The sequence below is a fragment of the Callionymus lyra genome, chromosome 4 (genome assembly GCF_982586985.1).
Source record: "Callionymus lyra chromosome 4, fCalLyr1.hap1.1, whole genome shotgun sequence".
In the NCBI taxonomy this organism is placed as follows: Eukaryota; Metazoa; Chordata; class Actinopteri; order Syngnathiformes; family Callionymidae; genus Callionymus; species Callionymus lyra.
In genome coordinates, this window is record NC_141821.1 from 12210019 (window position 1) to 12230245 (window position 20227).

Genomic DNA, 20227 nt, shown 5'->3' on the forward strand with positions numbered 1-20227 from the left:
AATGTATATAAAAGTATAAATATGAATGAGTTAAAAATAGTGAAATATGGTATATATAGAATAAATACATAATATTTTTTAAATATTGCATAGCTCAAGTTAAATTTCATTCAACAGTCTTATGGCCAGATGAAAAGAATATGTTTCTTTTTAAACTGTTTTTAACAAAAGTGCGGTTCAAAATATTTTATTAGTAGCATTAAAAAAAAACAAAAGCGAAAAAATATGTGCTCGGGAAATCACTACTTAACGCAAGAAAGCGATTGGCAGGAATAAGAATGAGATAACTGTGTAAACTATTTCTCAACCGCCAGAATGTAATTGTCACGAATCAATGTTTTTTTTAAATGTGTCGTAAATATATATTTTGATCTCGATATGTGAAAAATGTTTCATATTCAAAATAATACTAGCGCAGGAAGATACAGCCAATCGATGAGGCGACTCTACTAAGATTGATAGCAACGTAAGCCAATGAAAACACAAAGATTCTTGACAGCTCCGCCTAGATTTGAGCTCAACCAATGAACGACAAGCTTAATTTTTTTCCCCCCTCTACACAGACCTCAGACCAGTTCTGCGTGAACTCAGCGACGCTCTAATCAACTGTCACCCAAACACTTTGCCTGGTCTCGAATCAGCACGTTTTCTCACAGCTCCCAAACAGCAGAAGGCGTATCATTTTAAAAGGTTTACGTTCGGTTCCTCGCCGCGCCGAACCGGAGCGAGGAGGGGAAAAAAAAAGACGCAATTTAAAGCTATTCTCGGTTCCGAACCGGAGGAAATAAAAAGCCGTCCATGTGTAGAGACGCAGGAGATCCTTCTACTCACAGCGTCAACTGAAAGTGAGTAAAAAACGTTTGTCGTTAATGCACAACTTAAACAAACAGGTGTCATAAATGAAACCTTCAATGTTAAAAACATTGCAACTCATGCTTTTTGAGTTTATATTGATCTTTAACTCTTTTTTTTTTAAATCGTTTTACGTGGACGCACCTGAAAAACGTGCAGAAGTTCAGACAGTCTTTTAGCAACTTTAAATATCAACAAGAGTTATTTGTTGTACGTCAATGTTTTCTTTTTGTATTTCAACAAATCTCTCCCTCGCCGTGTTCAGTCTTGAGGGCGTAGTATCTGTGTCCACCCTCAGATCCCGCACTAAGAACTGAAGAACTACTTTCTATTATGGTCCTGCATGTGTTGTGATTTATTTTTTGTTTTTTTTATGGGACATACTTGCGTTGTTTGGCGAACCGCAATGACAACATTTCCCGGTGACACACCGAACGTGGAAAAAAAAGAAAAAAGAAAGCCAGACGCTTTCCAAACAAGCTCCCATGGTTCAGGAAGTAGTACACTGCTCCTTGTGGTCAGCGAGGGGACTGACCCCCTTGTGCCCCCCAGGAGTCAGTCCAGGGTGGGTGACACAGAGCTGTCACTGTACCAACAGTGGAGATCTCTCCATTATATCCCATCTTACAGTCATTTGTTTTGCATTCATGTGTGGTTTTCCCATCTCAGATCATTGTCATGAGTCGCTCCAGGATATCTCCAGCTTGTTTTGTTTATGCCTCTTTCACTGCAGTTAGAGGCTGAAATGCTCTCTCTCTCTCTGGAGATCTGACATTTATTTGTGAAAAAGTTTTGCGTGTACGATCTCTCTCGCTCTCTCGGGGAATAACCCAGTTCTTGGTTTTTAATCTTGTCTAGAAAAAAAATAAATTGGGAGGATTTGCATTCCAGTCGGAGTGGGGTCTCTCAGGAGACCCTTATTAGAAGTATTTTTGTCGGGTTCATTACTCTGTCGTCCCTTAAAGTGTTTGTGAAGTAGATGCTTTTTTCTTTTTTTTTGGACCCTCAAATTGCCTTCTTTGCCACTTCATTTACTTTCAGTTTTCACTAAGTAAACGTGTTATCATTGTTCAAAGTTGTATAAAAAAAAACATGCCCTGGGCTTGACCCATCTTTTCATTGGAATGTGTTCTGTCAGATTATGGCATTTCAGCAGCAGTTTAGAAAAGGAGCAAACGTGTCTTTTTCAGGAACAAGAGATGACAAAACCTCACACCGCAAAACCCCAATTATAACTCGGCATTGCTTGGACCGCTTTTTGCAAGTAAACAAAGAAATGGATTCCATTTTCAAAGATTATACATATTCTGGTCTGCGGTGGGAAAAAACTAAACAAATATTCGGTCAGAATGAGCCAGTTTGAACTTGTTGGTGTAACCTTAATGTCAACTTGACCCCTCTACAAAATGTAAAGATGCTGCCATCTCTGTTCATTTTATACAATATTTATAATCTTTGTGTGTGTATAGTGGGTGGAACCCTTGACTCCGAGAACCAAATCTGCCAAATAAAAATCCCCAAAGTGTGATTTTTAACTTAAAACCTTCATATTGTATATTCTATCTTACTTTATCAAGAAAAAATACAACAATTTGGCTGTAAATACAAGTCTAAATAAGAGGTCTGACACCAAATAATAAAGAGACCAAACCAATATCTCTATAGAAAGCAAGGGTAACGACTAAAGCATATGATCATAAAATGAAAATCTTTTAACAAAAGTTGAGTTTATATACTTTTTCTAATTTTAAATATTTTAGTATTACTGCATGCAGAGCCCTGTTACAACAAGTTTGCTTTCTCTAGCTCGAACATCCCCAGATTTCTGCTCTATTCATTTGATTTCGATTGATTAAAATTCAATGATACAATGTCAGCTCAAATTTTCTACCTTCAGCCTGTATGACGAGTTAAAGTTCTGAAACTAACCGTGGGCTAAACCAAGTCAGATGAGGACAGGGCGGGGTCTCCTCTAGTCTGGGACCCCTTGTAAGAGATCTCTGTCTTCCTCTGCTGTCTCAACAGGTGTCTTAAGCCCGGAGTACTGCATATCAAACATTCCCATGGTTTTGTTCCTGGCATGTTGGGTAACTGAGTAGGAAGAGGGAGGTGTGGGAACCAATTTTTTGTCGAGAGCGTAGGGCTCAACCCCGAGAATCCTTTCAAGCAACCTGCTGATTTAAAAGAATGTCGGGTGTCACTGCAGCGGCGTGTTGAGGAGACCTGTCAGGGCCTGACGATGCCAAAGAGGTTATTCAGAAAGTGCACGTCAGCAGCGACGCTATTATCTACAGGCTTTACAAAGAGTAGTACACTGAGGTTTAAAGGCTCTTAATCCAAGCTTGACTTTTAATGACTCCGCTAGTCGCGGCTAACACGGAATTGTGCTTCCACGTGACGCGTCGGTTACGTAGTTCTTCTTCTTCCTTTTTTCTTTTTTTTTAAACTTTGTGGCCGAATGCCATAGAGGGTCAGTTGGATTACTGTTGTTGTCTCTACAGCAAGGTTTTATTAAGTAAGGGCATTTGACAACAAAATATACAGAAAAAGTAACATGTACCAGCTGCCAACTAGCATTACTTTACTTGCAAGAGGGTTTTTATGTATTCCTAAAGATCGCATTAGAAAATTGATTACTCCCTAATTCCCCAAAGAAATAAATCAAGTGTTATACATCCATCTATATCACTATTTTATTTTTATTTGTGCAGGCTTTTCCTTGATTTTTCTGGAACTCCTGTGTTGTTCTCGGTGTTATCTTGATCTTTTAAGTATATCTTTTATCGAGTATTTTTTTTGATTGTGACCCTGGTCTGGAAAAGCGCTCTATAAATTACTTACTTACTTAAGCAGGATTCTAACTAACATACATGTTGTTATGGGCGTCCCAGACTACCTCTTCCCCTTCACTTCTTTGTCAGTAACCCCTGAAAAATCAGAAAAAGAACAGTGACTCGGTTCTATCATTATGACATGGTAGATCCACCTAAACAAGGCCGCCTTAGCCAGGGTCAGAGTATAAAACCATTTAAACCTTGGAGTTACTTAAGAAGAAGGGGGTTTCTGAGGTAGAAAGGATCATCTCATTACTGTGTCCTGGTCCCTTTTCCGTAAAGGTTCTACGCATTGAGCTAGAAGGAGATGTTTGGGCTGATGGCAAGAGAGAAGGATGATCTCTTCCATGATGTCTGAGGTAATTGTTGCTGAAACCACTGACTTATGTGTTGTGAAATGGTCATAGCTGATGATATTATGCAGTAGTTGTTGCAGGAAAGTTGTAAATATAGTGAATGAATGGGCTGTTTTTGAGAATGTAGCGTGAAATGACTGCTGGATCACGTCGTTGTTTATTTCAGAGAAGATTCCATTTCCGGAAAAACATAGTGGGAAGTTTTTGAGCGTCGAGTGCCACCCTCTCATCTCTGCTTTCCGAGTGCTGCCTACCAACATATCGAGGCGCAGTAATGTAGCCACCAGCCATATCTAAACTTGGCATCAAATGAAACATGAACACGAGCATTCCCTCTGCCAGCTTCTCATCATGTTAGAACCAAATATCAACTTCCAAGATCGAAATAGTTTCTAGTATTTAACAGGAATTATTATTTTTATTTGACCTTTTTAAATGAATGGCCCCTGTCGAGGGAGAGGTCGGTAGGATCGCTGACATTTGTGAATTAAATCTGTTCATTCATCCACCTGACACAGGCTCTTCATTTCATCCCCACCGGTTAACCTCTGGAGGTTTCTCCTGCCATTCATCCATCCCTTTATCCAGCCATTCTGTTCCACGAGTATAATCGCCGCCACTAATCTGCGTCGAGTTTGCCACGGACTTGTGAGCCACCTGCTGCTCAGCTGATCCTGGACCCGGAGATTAGAGTGATGCACTTGGTAGGATCTGCAGAAGGGTTACAGAGTACGGACATCCCCAGGAAGAGATGCTGACTTGCCTGGTCCTTGCGAGTCCCACAGAGGTGTTGGGTTTCCCCTGGTAACCTCCTAAGTTGCTGCCGCATGGGCAATGGAAAGAGCCGACCAGGCAGTTTACCGCCATCAGATACCGACTGTATATCGCAGTCCGTGAATGACAAAAAAACTGACAGCGTTGACCTCGAACCCTAACATTTGGAATAGCCATACATGGGGACCAGTTTAGTTGCACTCCTTATTTTCTAATGGGTTACCATTCACTCTTAACTACACCTGTGGTAAAAACAATTTAACATTAAGCATGGCAACGACCTGGACCGAATCCAACCGTAATTGCTCAATACAAGTCACACGGTAGGTTTTAAAAGAAGTTAAGGAGATTCCATCCATGTATACTGTACTTAAACCAATCATCAGACTCTACAGTGTGATTACATAAAGTCCTTAGAAAGGAATATGCAGCTAACGTCTCGGGGGCGCCACCATAATATGTGCAAGATTGATCAGGATGTTGCAGTTTTAAAGCGTTGTCAGCGGAAAGCGGGTTTTCCTTTGGACATACGCAAACTCTAAATTGCCCAATAAAAAGAAAAAGAACGATTATCGTAACGCACATATTTGATAAACTTTAAGAAATCGGAATAGAAGTAATAAATCTACGACTCCAGAGGTCATGAAAAGACTGGGGTAGTCGCAATAGTGTCACACACTGGTATAAGTTAACCCAAATGTCGGTCCAATTTCCTTTTGAGTCTCTTTTCAAATAATCATCCATTTATTTAAAATGACCGATGTGAAGAAGCAGCGCACATTCTCATGCCATGCCATAGCAACAATGGCGATGGACTAAAGACAAATACTTATTCACCGAGGAATGCAATCGATCACAAAGAAGACCCTTGACCTGTGACGTGACATCTTTACTTCACTTCCTTATTGATTCTGGATTGATCATTTGAGCAGTAAACGGCACTGAGATGAAAGAAGGTTTTTGCAAAATGTATCTGTGAAAAAGGTTCAAAGTTTATTTATCTATCTATTTGCAATTAAGGTATGAGCGTCTACAACCAGCCACCGACTGTCAGCTGGCAATAGGGATGTATAGCCTTACATGGTAGAACTGTGGAGTCATTTGTCGAATGTTGTTTTATTCATAAGTGTTTTCAATACGGTCCCTGTCAATTATTAAACATTCTTTATAACATTTACTAATAACACTTTTGTGTCTGAATTGCCAGGCTGTGAACAAATGGGCTTGGTTTTTACTCCGTTCTTGTATTCGTCACTCAAGCTTTCTATTTGATATTGGCGTTACATCCTTCATTCCTTGTTCATACTGCTAGTGATGGTGTTTTGTGGCCTTAGGGGTAAACAGGTGATATTCTGCAGAAAAGACTTGCAAAAGAAACAGGGAAATGTTCCTTTGAGTTCACTTTCACTTTGACATTCTGAAATTGATATGAAGGGATATGCGGTGTTCCCCCCCCCCCCCCCCCCCCCAATTATAACAAATATATTGTATATACGAAATTAACAACCACAATAAACTACCTTTTTAGCTACCCTGGGTTGATGAGTTTATGCCCCTGATTTAGGAGCTCAAGACCTTGTTAACTAGTAAAGGAGGGATAAATGGTAAATCTAAAAATAACTTTTCAGGGTCTTGAGTAATAAACAAAATGTCAAGGTCCATTTTAGAGACTAGGCTATCGTAAAGGCAAATCTTTCCATTACCTAGGTATAGGTTAGGTTAGGTAGAAGTTTATTGAAATCGTTTTTTTTTTCCAATTAGGTACAGCAATACAGCAATTGTTCATAAAAATAAGAACAAGAACAAATAAAAGGAAGGAACAAGATGATACAATCTAAGTCTAAATCAGAAACTCTAGAGCCTTTTTTAATGAAACCACTACCTATGCACATGAAATAGTTTTGTACGAAAGAAAGAGCAACACGCAGATGCTGGTGTCATATTATTTGTTAGTTAAAATTTACTATATATATATATATATATATATATATATATAAATACATTATGTGTCTCTTAAATTGATCTTGGAACTCTATAGTACTTGTCAGTATGTGTCTGTTTGTACAAATCTTTAAAACGAAATATATACTTTATATTTAAAAAAAAAACGCTCAAGCTCTGCCTTTTGAAAATGCTTTCTTTTTTCTCTTCACCAAGATTTAATAGTTGGGAGAACATAAGTATACAGTCAGAACGGAGCATAGTTATGATGAGAGACTTACTGCATCTTTAGAGGGGAACTTCAACATTTAAAAGATGTTTTGACATTAGTTGCCCTTTAATATTTTAGAAACGCTGTAGTGGAACAAGCTCTTCTCTCTCTCATCCTTCCTCTCTCAGATTTCGCACCAGCAACATTCCTTTCTTTCCTTTTATCCAGCAACATTATTTAAACATCAACAGTGCTGACTGGAGGGCCCTTGATCTGCTGAGTCTCCAAACCAAAGCGGTGTCAGCTGTGGCTTTAGTGCACTTGTTGCTGTATTTTCAAACACCTTTCCTCTGTTTACAGACCTCTTGGTTGTGCATTTTAGCTCGCCTGTTAACACATCATCCTCCTCAATGACCTCCTTTTCTCCACTCCTCCACATGAATGTTCTCTGAGGAAAAAAAAAGAGGCCTGTGTTTGTGTGTGTGTGTGTGTGTGTGTGCGCATAGTTTTGAATCACTACTTGAAAGCATGGGCACAGTCTTTTGTGCTTCCATGTTTGTGCCCGCATGCTTCAGACCGGCATTCATGGGTCTTTGGACTAATAGATCCTCTGTGCGTATTCCCCAGATGCCTATTGAGCCCAATTAGAGCAATTTAGCAGCAGTACCCCCTGCTATGTATGAATTACGAACTCTTCCATGGGACATTGTTGTGTCAACAAAGCTCCTTTTTTGGATTGTGCGGTTGAATGGTTCGTCTATATTTATATTAGAATGCCTTTAAAAAATGTTTTCTTCGACGTATTATTCCGAGTGACTTGTGTCTTTCATGCCGTGACTTTTGTTTTCTTGGGACGGCATCGATATGGAGAACCAGGGGCGTTACGTTGACATCGGTTATAATTTGGCGCGTGGCCTGTTATTAAGGAACCATAAAACATAAATGGCACGAGCGATTCTCTGCTGGTGCTGGTGTGTGACGGGGGCCGGCTTGGGCTTTTCACCACTAATTACAGAGAAGACCCTTCGAAAAAGCTTCTTTTTTTTTTAAGTCTTTGGTCAAGTGTCGTATTTTTAGTTAATGTTGGAATGTCCAGCTTAAATAACTCAAGTCAAACCATGCATACTATGGCAAAATCATGTTGGGAGATTTGACTCATATTTCAATCTCTAAAGAGCTACTTATGACCTTTATCGTCGCCCCTGAAATGCTCTCTGTGTTCCTTCAATTTCCTCCCAGCCTTCCGGGTTTCGTCACCACTGGCACAAAGCGGCTCTTTCTTCTGTTCTATTCTGCCATCTTATCTTTGGGCGACTGACTACACAGATGCATCAAAAGAGCAGGCAAAAGGAGTGTGTGTTAGTCCATGTCTGGGTCACCACCAGGGATGGGACCGGACAATTTTTCCTCTTAGTGAACAGACAAGTATTGTGTGTGTGTGTGTGTGTGTGTGTGACCCGCACTGAGGCACAACGGTGCCACAAATTAGGCTAAACAGTGTTTTTGTATGGTGTAACCACAGCGTTGTATGCTGCTGTAATATCTACTCTCAACAACAGATGATGAGATGAAACGGAAGACTGTAAATATCAATTGTCATTTCTTGTTTCAAGTGTGAGATGTTGTCGAGCAGAATACCTGATACCAGGGAAGAGAGGATTTCGAGCATAATCCCTCTTTGTTTGTGATTATAGACTAATAGGATAAGTGGTCTCTCTTTGTCTGCCGGACAAGTAGGTTAAGTCAGTGTGATCAGTTAACCCTTCGTGGTATCTCGGGGGGTCAAGTTGACCCAGAGGCCTGAAGACAAATGTGTTGGTTGTATCCCTTGTGTTGTCTCTGGGCCAAGGTGAACCCGCTTTTTTTGACTGTTGAAAATTACTTGTAGAACAGGAGTTGTTCTAAGTTTAACAAAATCTACAATACAAACAGCTTTTTCATTAATCCTACAGTATAACAAATAAGAAATTATTATAATTGTCGTTTAGTTAAAAACAAATTAAGAGAGATACAATTCGTTTCCCCAAATATCAAGTCTACTCTGAATAGATGCTGTCTCAAAAAGTTGCATTTCTAGTAAAGGGCTCTGTTTCGTTAGAAAATGTTTGATACCGGTACCTGCCCTTTTTCTGAAAGATACCTTTATTTGATAAAAAAAAAAAATCAATGAGATAATTTCTAACGGAAAGAAATGGACATTACACATGGTACAAATTGAGTTACATTCTGTTTTCTTACAGGAAAAATGCAGAACAACAACAAATCAGTTTCAATTGCAAAGAGCACTTGCTAAAAAGTGACAAATTAATTTGATGTTCACTGTCTTTATCCGTTTATTTTGATCATACGTAGGTATCAAAATCTGGCACCTAAACACAAAGCATGTTTCGATTCTCTGTATTAATGAAGTAGTTATTTTCGAGCAGTTCCACAAAAGAACCAAAGTTGATACCCAGCCCCATTATAGAACAGTAAGACTAAAACCATATTGAAATTATAAGTCTTCTTCGTACGCATCTGGTTTTAATGCGATGGCAATAATAATATGCATGAGGAATGCTTAGGCTTTCTCAGTTCTAAATTAGATTTGCTGTTATTGACTCGCAGAAGGACGTAGTAATAACTTAAACTGTTGTTTTAATTTTTCTAGTAATCTATAAATTATGTTGTTGGCCATTTACTACCTCGAGCTTACATTGTGCTCTTACAACTCAAGTTACATCCAGGTAACTGCAAAATATGCGTTTATGTATGTATCAGATTTTCATATTAGAGAGCCCAACTGAAAGACATAAATAATTGAAGATAGTAGTTGGTAAAGTCCAGTTAATGAAATAATCCAAACATTTCCTACACTTCTTACTTAATCTGCCCTTGAATATCTTTATACATTAATGTATTCCAGTAAATCGAAGTTCTTCGATTAATGGTTTTCAGCCCGCATTGCCTGCATTGCGTATTCAGGTTTAGTACAACCCCATTATTCAAAGATAACAGCTTTATCAACAGGGACTTCACACAGTAATCATTAAATGCATTAAAGCAGTGTTTTATTCTATGCCTGCCCCCTAAATTGATGTGTTCTGAGGTATTGCATTTTAAAAATATACAATCTTTGCAAGTTGATGTAATATTGTTAATAATAACAATGCATTTTTTTGCAAATAAAATCCCTCCAAATGTAGACATTTGTTTCAAGTTAAAATAACACACTACACTGTCTTTAATGGTGCAATATTTGTGTGAATAGTTGTATTTTGATTACTGTTGCTGAATTAAAATCATCGATGGCTGATCACTAGTTGAGAATCTTCAGTAATTGATGATCAATAAACCTAATCTAATAGTCTAAATTGATTTATGTGTAAAGAAAATAATATTGTTACTTGCTGGTCATAATTCTAATCAGTTATTTAAATGTCTACTTCCTGACACACAATAAATACTTTTGCAGCCCTGTAACACATTGCAAAAAATGAAGCTCATATAATATATATAGAACAATGCATATATTCAGTTAAAGAAATGTGCTTTTAGCAAGAAAACTATGGCCAATAAGTTAGTGGTTGCATTTCAGATGCATTGACCATTAACTACAGGCCAATAGTATTTCAATATGTGATGCGACTCATTTACATCTTGTGACACGAACCTTGGAAACACAGTGAGCCATTGTATTGAACCCCCTCTCCCTTTCAATAGCACACCAGAGGTATGCAAAAATAATTCGAGATACCAGCAAGTGGGGTGAGAATTCCGAGTCAGAGTTCAGGAATGTGTTAATTGGTGGCCCCAATTATTGCTGTTATCTTTGGAATTATGAAAGATCAAACCCATTTTTTCAACAATACAGTGAGGGCATCATTTTTTTTTTCATGTTGCTGTATTTAATTTGGTGTTTCCATGCTGCCCTATTTGGAAAAAAAAATAAGGGGCTTGGTTTTGATACAGATACTGATACACTTCACTGCTTCCTGAACGATACTAATTCCGATACCAATTTCATTAGATCAATTTTATCAAAAGGAAAAATCTTCGTAGATCACAGTGCAAAAGCCGGGGTCCATCCCAGTGATGTATAGATCTATGCAAGTGAATCTGTGGCAAGGCATTTTTGATACTCAATACTACCGAAGCCTTTCAGTCTGTGGCTCCAAAGAACCGAAATTGGTACACAAATGGCAAAAACATTTTTTTATTTTTTTATATCTGTTGCCACTTCGGGCGTGTTCAGACACATATTTACTACGCACTACTTGCTCTACTACTAACTACGTGTCCTCAGATTAAGCAGTGAAATGCCAATTGTGGAGCCGGGTATCACTTCCTGAATCTCAAGCCTGGGCAGGCATCTGTGGGCTCAGTGAATGCTTCTCCAATGACTGCCGAACACTTATCGAATCTAGAGAAGAATTCTGTAACTCGTTTGTGGATATATCTTCTGAGATATTGCAGTGAACCGCAGTGAATTCTGGGAGTGGTGAGGCCAGTGTCCATGCATCCAACTTGAGGACTCTAGGTCATTTAACGTGGTCTACTGGTTTGTTGGTTCAAGTTGATGTTCATGTTGATTTTTGTGGTTCTTAAATATGCCTGTGTTTCAGATAAGATAAGGACTAGAAATTATTTGAGCCAAAGAAATGGAATAAGCCTCCAAAAATGTACATTTTGCATACTTCCTGTTACAGATAGTTTTCTAAATATACTACCGACTATAAGTCGCTCCGGAGTACAAGTCGCACCAGCCATAAAATGCATAATAAAGAAGGAAAAAACATATATAAGTCGCACTGGAGTATAAGTTGCATTTTTGGGGGAAATTTATTTGAAAAAATCCAACATCAAGAACAGACAGGCAATTTAAAATAAAAAAAGAATAGAGGCAACAACAGGCTGAATAGTTGTACGGTATGCTTGCGTTACATGACACAACTGAGAACGTGCCTGGTATGTTAACATAACATATTAAGAGTTATTCAGATAACTATAGCATAAATAACATGCTAAGAAGTTTACCAAACCATCCGTGTAACTCCAAATAACTAAAATCCAATGAAATCTTCATCCTCGGTGTCACTTTTAAACAACTCCGCTAACTCCGAAGGTAGAAGATGCGGCGCTTCCTATTCTGAAATGATCAACACAGGCCTAGAGCGCCCTCTTGAGGTTTAGTGTGAAAATAACATGTGAAATGATATACCGGTAATACTGTGTTAATAATTTCACACATAAGTCGTTCCAGAGAATAAGTCGCACCCCCGGCCAAACTATGAAAAAAACTGCGATTTATAGTCCGAAAAATACGGTACTTTTTTTTTTGGCCCGCGGTCTCGGCTCTTAAAATATGTTGGCCCCTTGTATGATTGAGCGTCACACGAGTGCGTTGGACTGACCAGTCATAAACAATATTGTGTGCCAGATGGTCGGCTCGAATCACAGTAGATTAATGTCCATGTTGATAAGGTGTGGGCGTAGTTGCTTATCAATGTAAACAATCACACATGTTCATTTTCCAAGAAGAGTCAATTACTTAGTGAGTGTTTGGATGAAGCCTCCAAGGATAAAATAAAGTATTGCAACAGTTTGGTAAATACACGGAAAGTTAATCATAAATATTAATAAAATAAATCCTGTGATGAAAGAAGAAGAAGTAGCTCCGACCCATTCCGTGTCTCTGAATAAAGTGTCTACGGAAGTGAGTGTGGATGTGGCTGCATGTAATTACCCTCTGGCAGTGAAGGTTACATTTGAAATAGTTTACAGTTGTATCCACCTGTTTCACGTTGACTGACGAGACTGTAAGTGGGCACGCTTCCACGGCGTCTAATGAAGTTATTAAGCAGACACGGGGCATGTGTAAATATAGCATAGTTGGATATCAAATGGACCCTTCACTGTTCCTGCCAGTCACTTCTAATCCTGACGCGTCTCTTCGCCGAAAGCTCTCGCCGTCCGTTCTCGTGGTTATTAATCAGTAATGATTTTGTTAAACACATAAACACCCGAGCCGTGCGGGTCTCATGTTGCGCCTGCTTAAAGTTTCATGTGATGAGCTGCGGCTCATGAACACGCGTCTAATTTGTCCTCTTCAATCATTTAAGTGTCACGAGTCCCAGGACGGGTTCTAGAATTATTTAAGAATCAGAAAAATCGCACAATTAAAGAGTTTAGCAAATAACGATGGTGATCTCCCGCTCAATGATGGCCTGGTGGAGATTTAAAAAACAAAGGGAAAATAAAATGAGGAAAACATTTATTTGTAAGGCACCTTTCTAGACCAGGGTCACAAAGCACTTTAACAATCGATACACAGTTAAAATATATACTTTAAAAGGCAAAGGCAAACGCATGAGTCTCAGAAAATCAGGAAAAAGCACAAATAAAAATGTCTTAAGATGTTTCTTGAAGGAGTCAGTAGATCATCAAACACAGAGCGAGAGGAAGATCGTTCCAAAGCTTAGGAGCAACAGCCTGGAAGGATTTCTCTCCTCTGGTCCTGAACCGTGTGCGAGGAACCATCAGTAGATTCTGATCCACAGACCTCAGAGCCTGAGCTGGGGTGTAAGACTGGATCAGATCACTGATGTAAGGAGGAGTCTGACTATGAATAGATCTGAAAGTAAGAACCAGAATTTTAAAATGGATCTTTAAAGAAACTGGCAGCCAGTGAAGTGTTTAAGGATCGGGGAAATGTGAGTTCTTCTACTAGATCGGGTCATACTTCTCGCTGCAGGATTTTGTGTTAACTGCAGGCGAGACAGATCCTTCTTGTTTAGACACGAAAAATAAACTGTTACAATAGCCTAAATGAGAAGACACAAATGCATGGATTACAAGCTTCAGATCTTCTTGTTTAATATATCATATTGATATATTGTGAACAAAGTTACGTTCTTCATTTCCATGGTCAATATTACTCAAAATGTTGCAGGATCATGTGTAGCTGGGAGCACTTTTTTCTTTTAGGAAAACCCTATTCCGTGTTAAGTTTCATCTGCTGACATTTTCGAGGATTTTATCCAATTGCTAAAAAATCTAACATTTTTGTTTGATTGACTCTGCACTGTTTGTATGTGTAAGATTGTCCTTTTGTTTTGGTGCTTTTCCTTAAGAAATGTTCATGTACAGAACTGCTAGTAAAGGTTGATCATAGAAATAATGTTTAGTACGTTTCAATAAGTGCAATTTATTTACAAAAGTGAGCTTGAATTGATAAATGACCCTTACATTTGGCAATTATATTTCAGGTATAAAACAGTATTTTCTGAAATATTAGTTTAATTATATAAAGGAATCGTCCGAAATAAAAATATTTTTATTGGCCTTTTTTTTTTTTTTTCGAATATTGGATTTGATTGTTTTCGTTACATAATGCTCTGGGGGGTTCTCATGGTGGGACTCAGCTGTTTCTTGCTGCAGCCCATCTGTGCCGACGGGGTCATGTCTGGGTCAACGGGAGGACCTGCTTCACTACTGCGACTGGATCATCTGTCTAAGTGCAAGAAGGGCCTGGAGAATTGGTTAAAATGGTTGGGATTAAACAAAGTAAAGATGACATATCTGTGAGATTAAAGCTTGATGAAGGAACATTTCATAGTGGATTACTAACACGCATGCATCATGTTTAATAGGATCTATGCGTGGCTTAGTTTGGTTTGTAAGTGAGGTGTAAATGAGGCATGAACGGGGCTGGATATCAGTTGAACATTTTCGATACAATTATTGATATAGTTGGAGCCTTCAGTCGATTCCTGAACCATACTTTTTTCGACACCAATTTTATAAGATCAATGTATTCTATCAATAGAAAATAATAAATAATACACATTTTAAATTTCCACTCCAAGCGTTTTTCTTAAAGAAAAAATAAAATAAAAAACATCAAATTTTCACTGCCTTCGTCACTCAGTTTTTCTTCAGAAGAGTTCACACATTATCAAGTTTCAATCATTCCAGGGGAACCGGAACTTTTCACCGGTACTACAGTTCAGTCAAATGTTGTGCCATTGTGTTGAAAATTAACTTGATCTTCAAATTTAATAATAATAATAAAACTACACACTGCACACATCTGTGTGTTTATAATGATTTTATTTAACTTGAGGCCTGTTGTGTTAGTTCATGGCTCCCTAGAGCTCGATGGCGAACATGAAGTCATTACCTCGTAAACACAAATGTCTTCCTCAAGGCATGTTCAGTTTTTGATGACCTACAAATACACGGTTCAGGACCAGACAATTTACCGACTCCTTCAAGAAACATCATAAGACACTTTTATTGGTGCAGGCTTTTCCTTGATTCTCTGAGACTCCTGTGTTGGTCTTCTATGTTATCTTGACCTTTTAAGCTTCTATTTTATTGAGTATTGCCTTAATTGTTTAAGTGTTTGTGACCCTGGTCTAAAAAAGCGCTCTACAAATACGACTTACTTACTTACAATGACTAAACTGCTGCCAAAGCAGAGATTTAAATGAATTAAGAATCAAATAGGATCAGGGTTGACACAAAAGCATGTTGATTTATTTACCTCACCTGGCGTATCACTAATGTTTCCCACATTGATGCCTCTTTGTTTGGCTGATCCACACCTGTAATAAAATCAAGTAATGTCTAGAAAAGCACTGATTAAGCAAATACCTAAGTGATCAAGTTGAAACGACTCCACATGTCAAGTTGTGTTGCTTTATTATTAATACATTTAAAGCAGCTCTGGGTAGTTTTGTGCCTTAATATTTTTGTACTAAAATAACTTGTGATGACACATCAACTTAAAACTAGTTTAATGACTCGTATACCGTGACTTGAGGTGTTTTGTGTGATTTGTATTTCCACTGTAAAAGTTCTTGTGGATGGTGTGAACATGCTACATATCGCGCTGTTTGTGGTGGGGGGGGGGGGTGAATTACGGCACAAAAACAAAGTTAAAGTTGTGTTATTTACAAAACCATCATAACATATCGTATTTCATTATCCACATCTGATTCATTACCTCATCGGTATCCGTCCTTCATTCAGACAATGGAAGTCTGGAAACAGAAAATTTGTCCAACTGCTACAAACCGGGAAGACGTTTAGCAAGTGCTCATGGGAAATGTAGTCTCCCGTCGGGCTAAACACTACAACTGTAGTCCACTGGTGTCGCTCGACTTCAAATCGCATAGAGCTGCTTTAAAAAAAATTATACTTTGATGGAGAGTGTGCGTTTTTCTCTATGTTTATAACAAAGATGCACGGATTCTTATTAAATCTTGCTGCACCAATGTTGATTTTAGCCTCAAGAGGAAACGAACAAAAAAATACAATATTGACGAAAAGCAAAATACATAAATACAATATTGATAATAAAAGAAGCAAAATACAAAAAAACGATCCTGACAAAATTAAGATTTAACATTCATTTGAAAATACAGAACACAAAAAATTAAAAAGCAAAATACACAAATAAAATATTTATTTATACACAATAGCAAAATACAAAAATGCAATCTTGATTAATATACAAAATTAAAAAGTAAAAAGCAAAAAATATAATCATGATAAAAATCAAAATACAATTTTGATAATGGAAAAAAAAAAGCAAAATACAAAAATATAATCTTGATAAAAATCAAAATACAATCTTGATAGTTTAAAAAAAAAAAAAATACAATATAGTTATAAAGCAAAATACAAAAATAAAATCTTGACAAAAATCAAAATACAAAATTACAATCTTGACAGTTAAAAAAAGGCAAAATACAATATTGTTAAATTATGATTTTAATCTTAAGTCAAGAGAGAACAAATGCAGACGCACCCTTAGGATAGAGTTTCATTTTATATTCAAACGTTGCTGTTCAATGTTCAAAGTTCTCGTAAAGATCATCTTTGCAAGCGTCCATTTATTTGAACACCCCTCGAAACAACACGATTCCAATCCTGGTTATCTCTGGTTGAATTTTTCCCGACCAGTTTCTTTTCAGAGTGGGTTACGCAGAGGTCTTGTTTGGACTCTGTGTCACCAGAAGTGATTTAAGGACTGGATGGCATGGAACCTCTTCAGCACTTTGGAATTCCCCCGACTAGAATGAGATGGTTGGACGTGCACGGGGTGAGATGTACACACTTGTTCTGGGGCAGCATCTTCTTACTGGCTGGAGTCCTTCTTTCTCTTGGGTCGTTGATATTTGGAGCGTGAACTTGGCAGCAGGATCGTCTTTTTGTCGACGTTATTACAGTTTCAAGGCCGGAAATGAAAGAAAGAAAAGTCACAGGATGGTATTTCAATCCAGAACGGATGAGTGGACAATGACTCCATCGCTTTTGTCTTCTTTTTTTTCTCTTGGTAAGAGCCAGGAATCGCACAGTTCATCACAATAGAAGTAAAACAAACCCCCTGCTGTGATTCAAGCTTTATTGCTCCGTGACTCACCAAGAAAGACTTTGTTTTCTTCTCCTCATCAGTTCTAGATTTGTTTGTCTTCTGTGGGTGTCAAGTAATGTGTCGCCTTTCATCGTAAGCCGCTTAAGTGACGCACCATCAGCGGATACAAAGGATGTTTGTGCGTCAACAGCAGGGGGCAGAGCGCGACGACAAAGGTCCATTAATGAAGGTTTTATCGTTGTTGTCTCTGAGCCATCTGTTTTTGATACTGCTCACTTGATTGACAGAGAACATGATATGGAATAAAGCGAAATACTTATCTTGATGGTTGGATAAAGAGACAGCAATATTCTAATGTTCTCTTATAGTTTTCGTCTATATCAATTCTATATACAACAACTTCTTATGTACGTTTGATGTGTTGTTTTAACAACATTTATATATTTTTAATTTACAATGCTTGTTATTTATGGTTTTAAGATTATAGTTCATTCGTTTCCATTCATCCGTATTATTTAGACTAATAATCACATTTCAATGTATTTTAATCTATTTATTTTCATGCTAAAGTGTGATTAATCAAAAGTTGTATTGATACAGTCATTTTAGATTGACTGGTAATACAAGTTTCTGAGTCTGATTTTTAAAATAATATACTTTAAAATCTTTTCTCCTGTAGCTGTTCTCCTATTTCTCCTGTAGCTGTGTTACAGACCTGAAGAACCTTTATTATTTCATATTGATATACTATACAGCATATACTGTAATCACAAAAATAAAAAAAAATAGTAAAAATCAAGATACAAAAATAAATTCTTGATAGAAATCAAAATACAAATATATTATCTTGACAAAAAATAAAATACAAGAATACAATCTTGATAAAAAATAAAACAAAATACAAAAATACAATCTTGATAAAAATCAAAATACAATCTTGTTAATTAAAAATACAATATTGTTAAAAAGCAAAATACAATCTTGATAAAAAAAAAAAGAAGCAAAATACAAAAATACAATCCTGACAACATTAAGATTAAAGATTCACATGAAAATATACAATACAAAAATAAAAAAGCAAAATACACAAATACAATCTTTATTTATAGACAATAGCAAAATACAAAAATGTAATCTTGATCAATATACAAAAGTAAAAAGCAAAATACAAAAAATGGAATCTTGATGAGAAAACATAAATTAAATTGTGATAAAATACAATCTTTTTTTTTTTTTTTACATCTTGATAAAATAGAAAATAAAAAAATAATATCTTTTTGAATACAAAATCCAGGCTAGGCGGGATCAATGAAGTTTTATCTATCCATCTATCTATACTATAATCAGGAATATATATTTTCTTCTACTATTTATTGTGAACCTATTGACCCTCTGACCCCGCTACAGTCTTAAAGGCTCAGACAAATAGTTTTATCCTTAATGCCTCTCTTCTTTTTTACTGACGGGGCCCTTAAAGTCCATATTACGTTTTTTTCACTAGATGATGACGAAACGAGCACTTAGAAACTACAAAGATGTCTGACTTCTGTGTTTGTGTCCGTTTGACTTGTTGGTGATTGTGGACGTCTGATGCTTGAAGGTTCAACAGGCCGGAGATGAACGTGATTGTCAAATATCTTGATGAAAAACTGTTTGAGAGCAAGAATGAGAGACGAGCGGACAATGACTGATGGTGACTTCGCTCCGGCCTCCTTGTTATTGGAGACAAAGAGCTGCTGTGTCCTGTGGAAGAGGAGAGGAGAGATGAGATGTCAAGATGAGGAAATGCGAACACAAGTGACGGACAACTTTAAAAAAAAAAAAAAGCGTCGATGTTTTTGCTCTGTCATTGGTCACTTTGTATTTCTCATTTTTTTAAGGGATGGAATGGGACACCCGGGAAAGATTTCTAGTCGACCCTGAAATTAATTTGAAATAAACGCGCAATTCCAAGACAATAAATTAGAAAACATAATAAATGAAAATCATTCTGACTTCAGTGCGATGGCTGGTTCAGGGACTCCATCTAGTGGTTAGTTGTTCACATTACAGACGATTTGACGTACTAAGAATGCATGTTTTCCCGTTTAAATTTAATTTAAAACTAAATATAAATAGTCATGAATTCGATGTAATATATAAATAATGTGAATAGTAAAATGTTCTCGCCTACATTTATTACCATATGTTTTGAGCTCATTTAAGCCGTTTATTTATCTCAAAACCAATTTAAAAGCCATTTTAATGTTGAATCAATCAATAATCTGATATATGCTTTAATATAAATACGACACTACGATTAATATATAATCTTAACACCGGGTAAGACCAAATCTCTTCCAACACTGACCACAGGTTTTCTTCATTGTGTTCTTCATGACCCACAAGTTTATCAGCATTTAGACGTTGACATATTCTAATCAGACCCAATGTTTGCTATGCTAAAAAAAAAAATGTCAAGGATTTATGTTGACACTTCCAGGCTTCTCTGTTTTCCTTGTGACACACACAGGCAGCAGCCGACGATTGAAAACACACGTGTGCAGATTGGTTTGACATTTGATGGTTTATTCTTCACTTGTTTATGCCATAAGATGAAGTGAGGGGTAGAAAGGGTGGAGCGTTGAGAGCCTTTTTTTTTTCTCGAAGAGAACTAGAGTTTCCAGTCTGTTCAGGTGAAGCCTGTACACCTGGTGGGCGTGTCACTTCCTGTACAGCACGGCCTCTGTTTGCATGTGGTTAAAGTAGGATCGCCGGCTGTTGGTGATTTCTACGAAGCCGTTGCTGGAGAGATCCGGTAAGTTTGGCTGCCTCTGGATTGTCACGCAGGTTCCGTAACACTTTTATTTATTTTATTTTACGGTCACAACAATGTTAGCTTAGGTCACACCAGCAG

The 20227-nt window shown here is 37.4% G+C and overlaps 1 protein-coding gene across 3 annotated transcripts in view; it reads left to right on the top strand.

The window, feature by feature from the left end:
- Nucleotides 1–698: 698 nt before the first annotated feature.
- mpp7a (MAGUK p55 scaffold protein 7a) overlaps nucleotides 699–20227 on the top strand; it is a 123073-nt gene continuing 103544 nt past the window's right edge. For 2 of the 3 annotated variants that reach the window (XM_087788828.1, XM_087788826.1), the window contains exon 1: nucleotides 699–845. The gene's annotated coding sequence lies outside the window, so the exon portion shown is untranslated. Of the gene's footprint in view, nucleotides 846–20029; nucleotides 20129–20227 lie in introns of those variants that run through there. The other variant, XM_087788827.1, reaches the window with a different exon arrangement.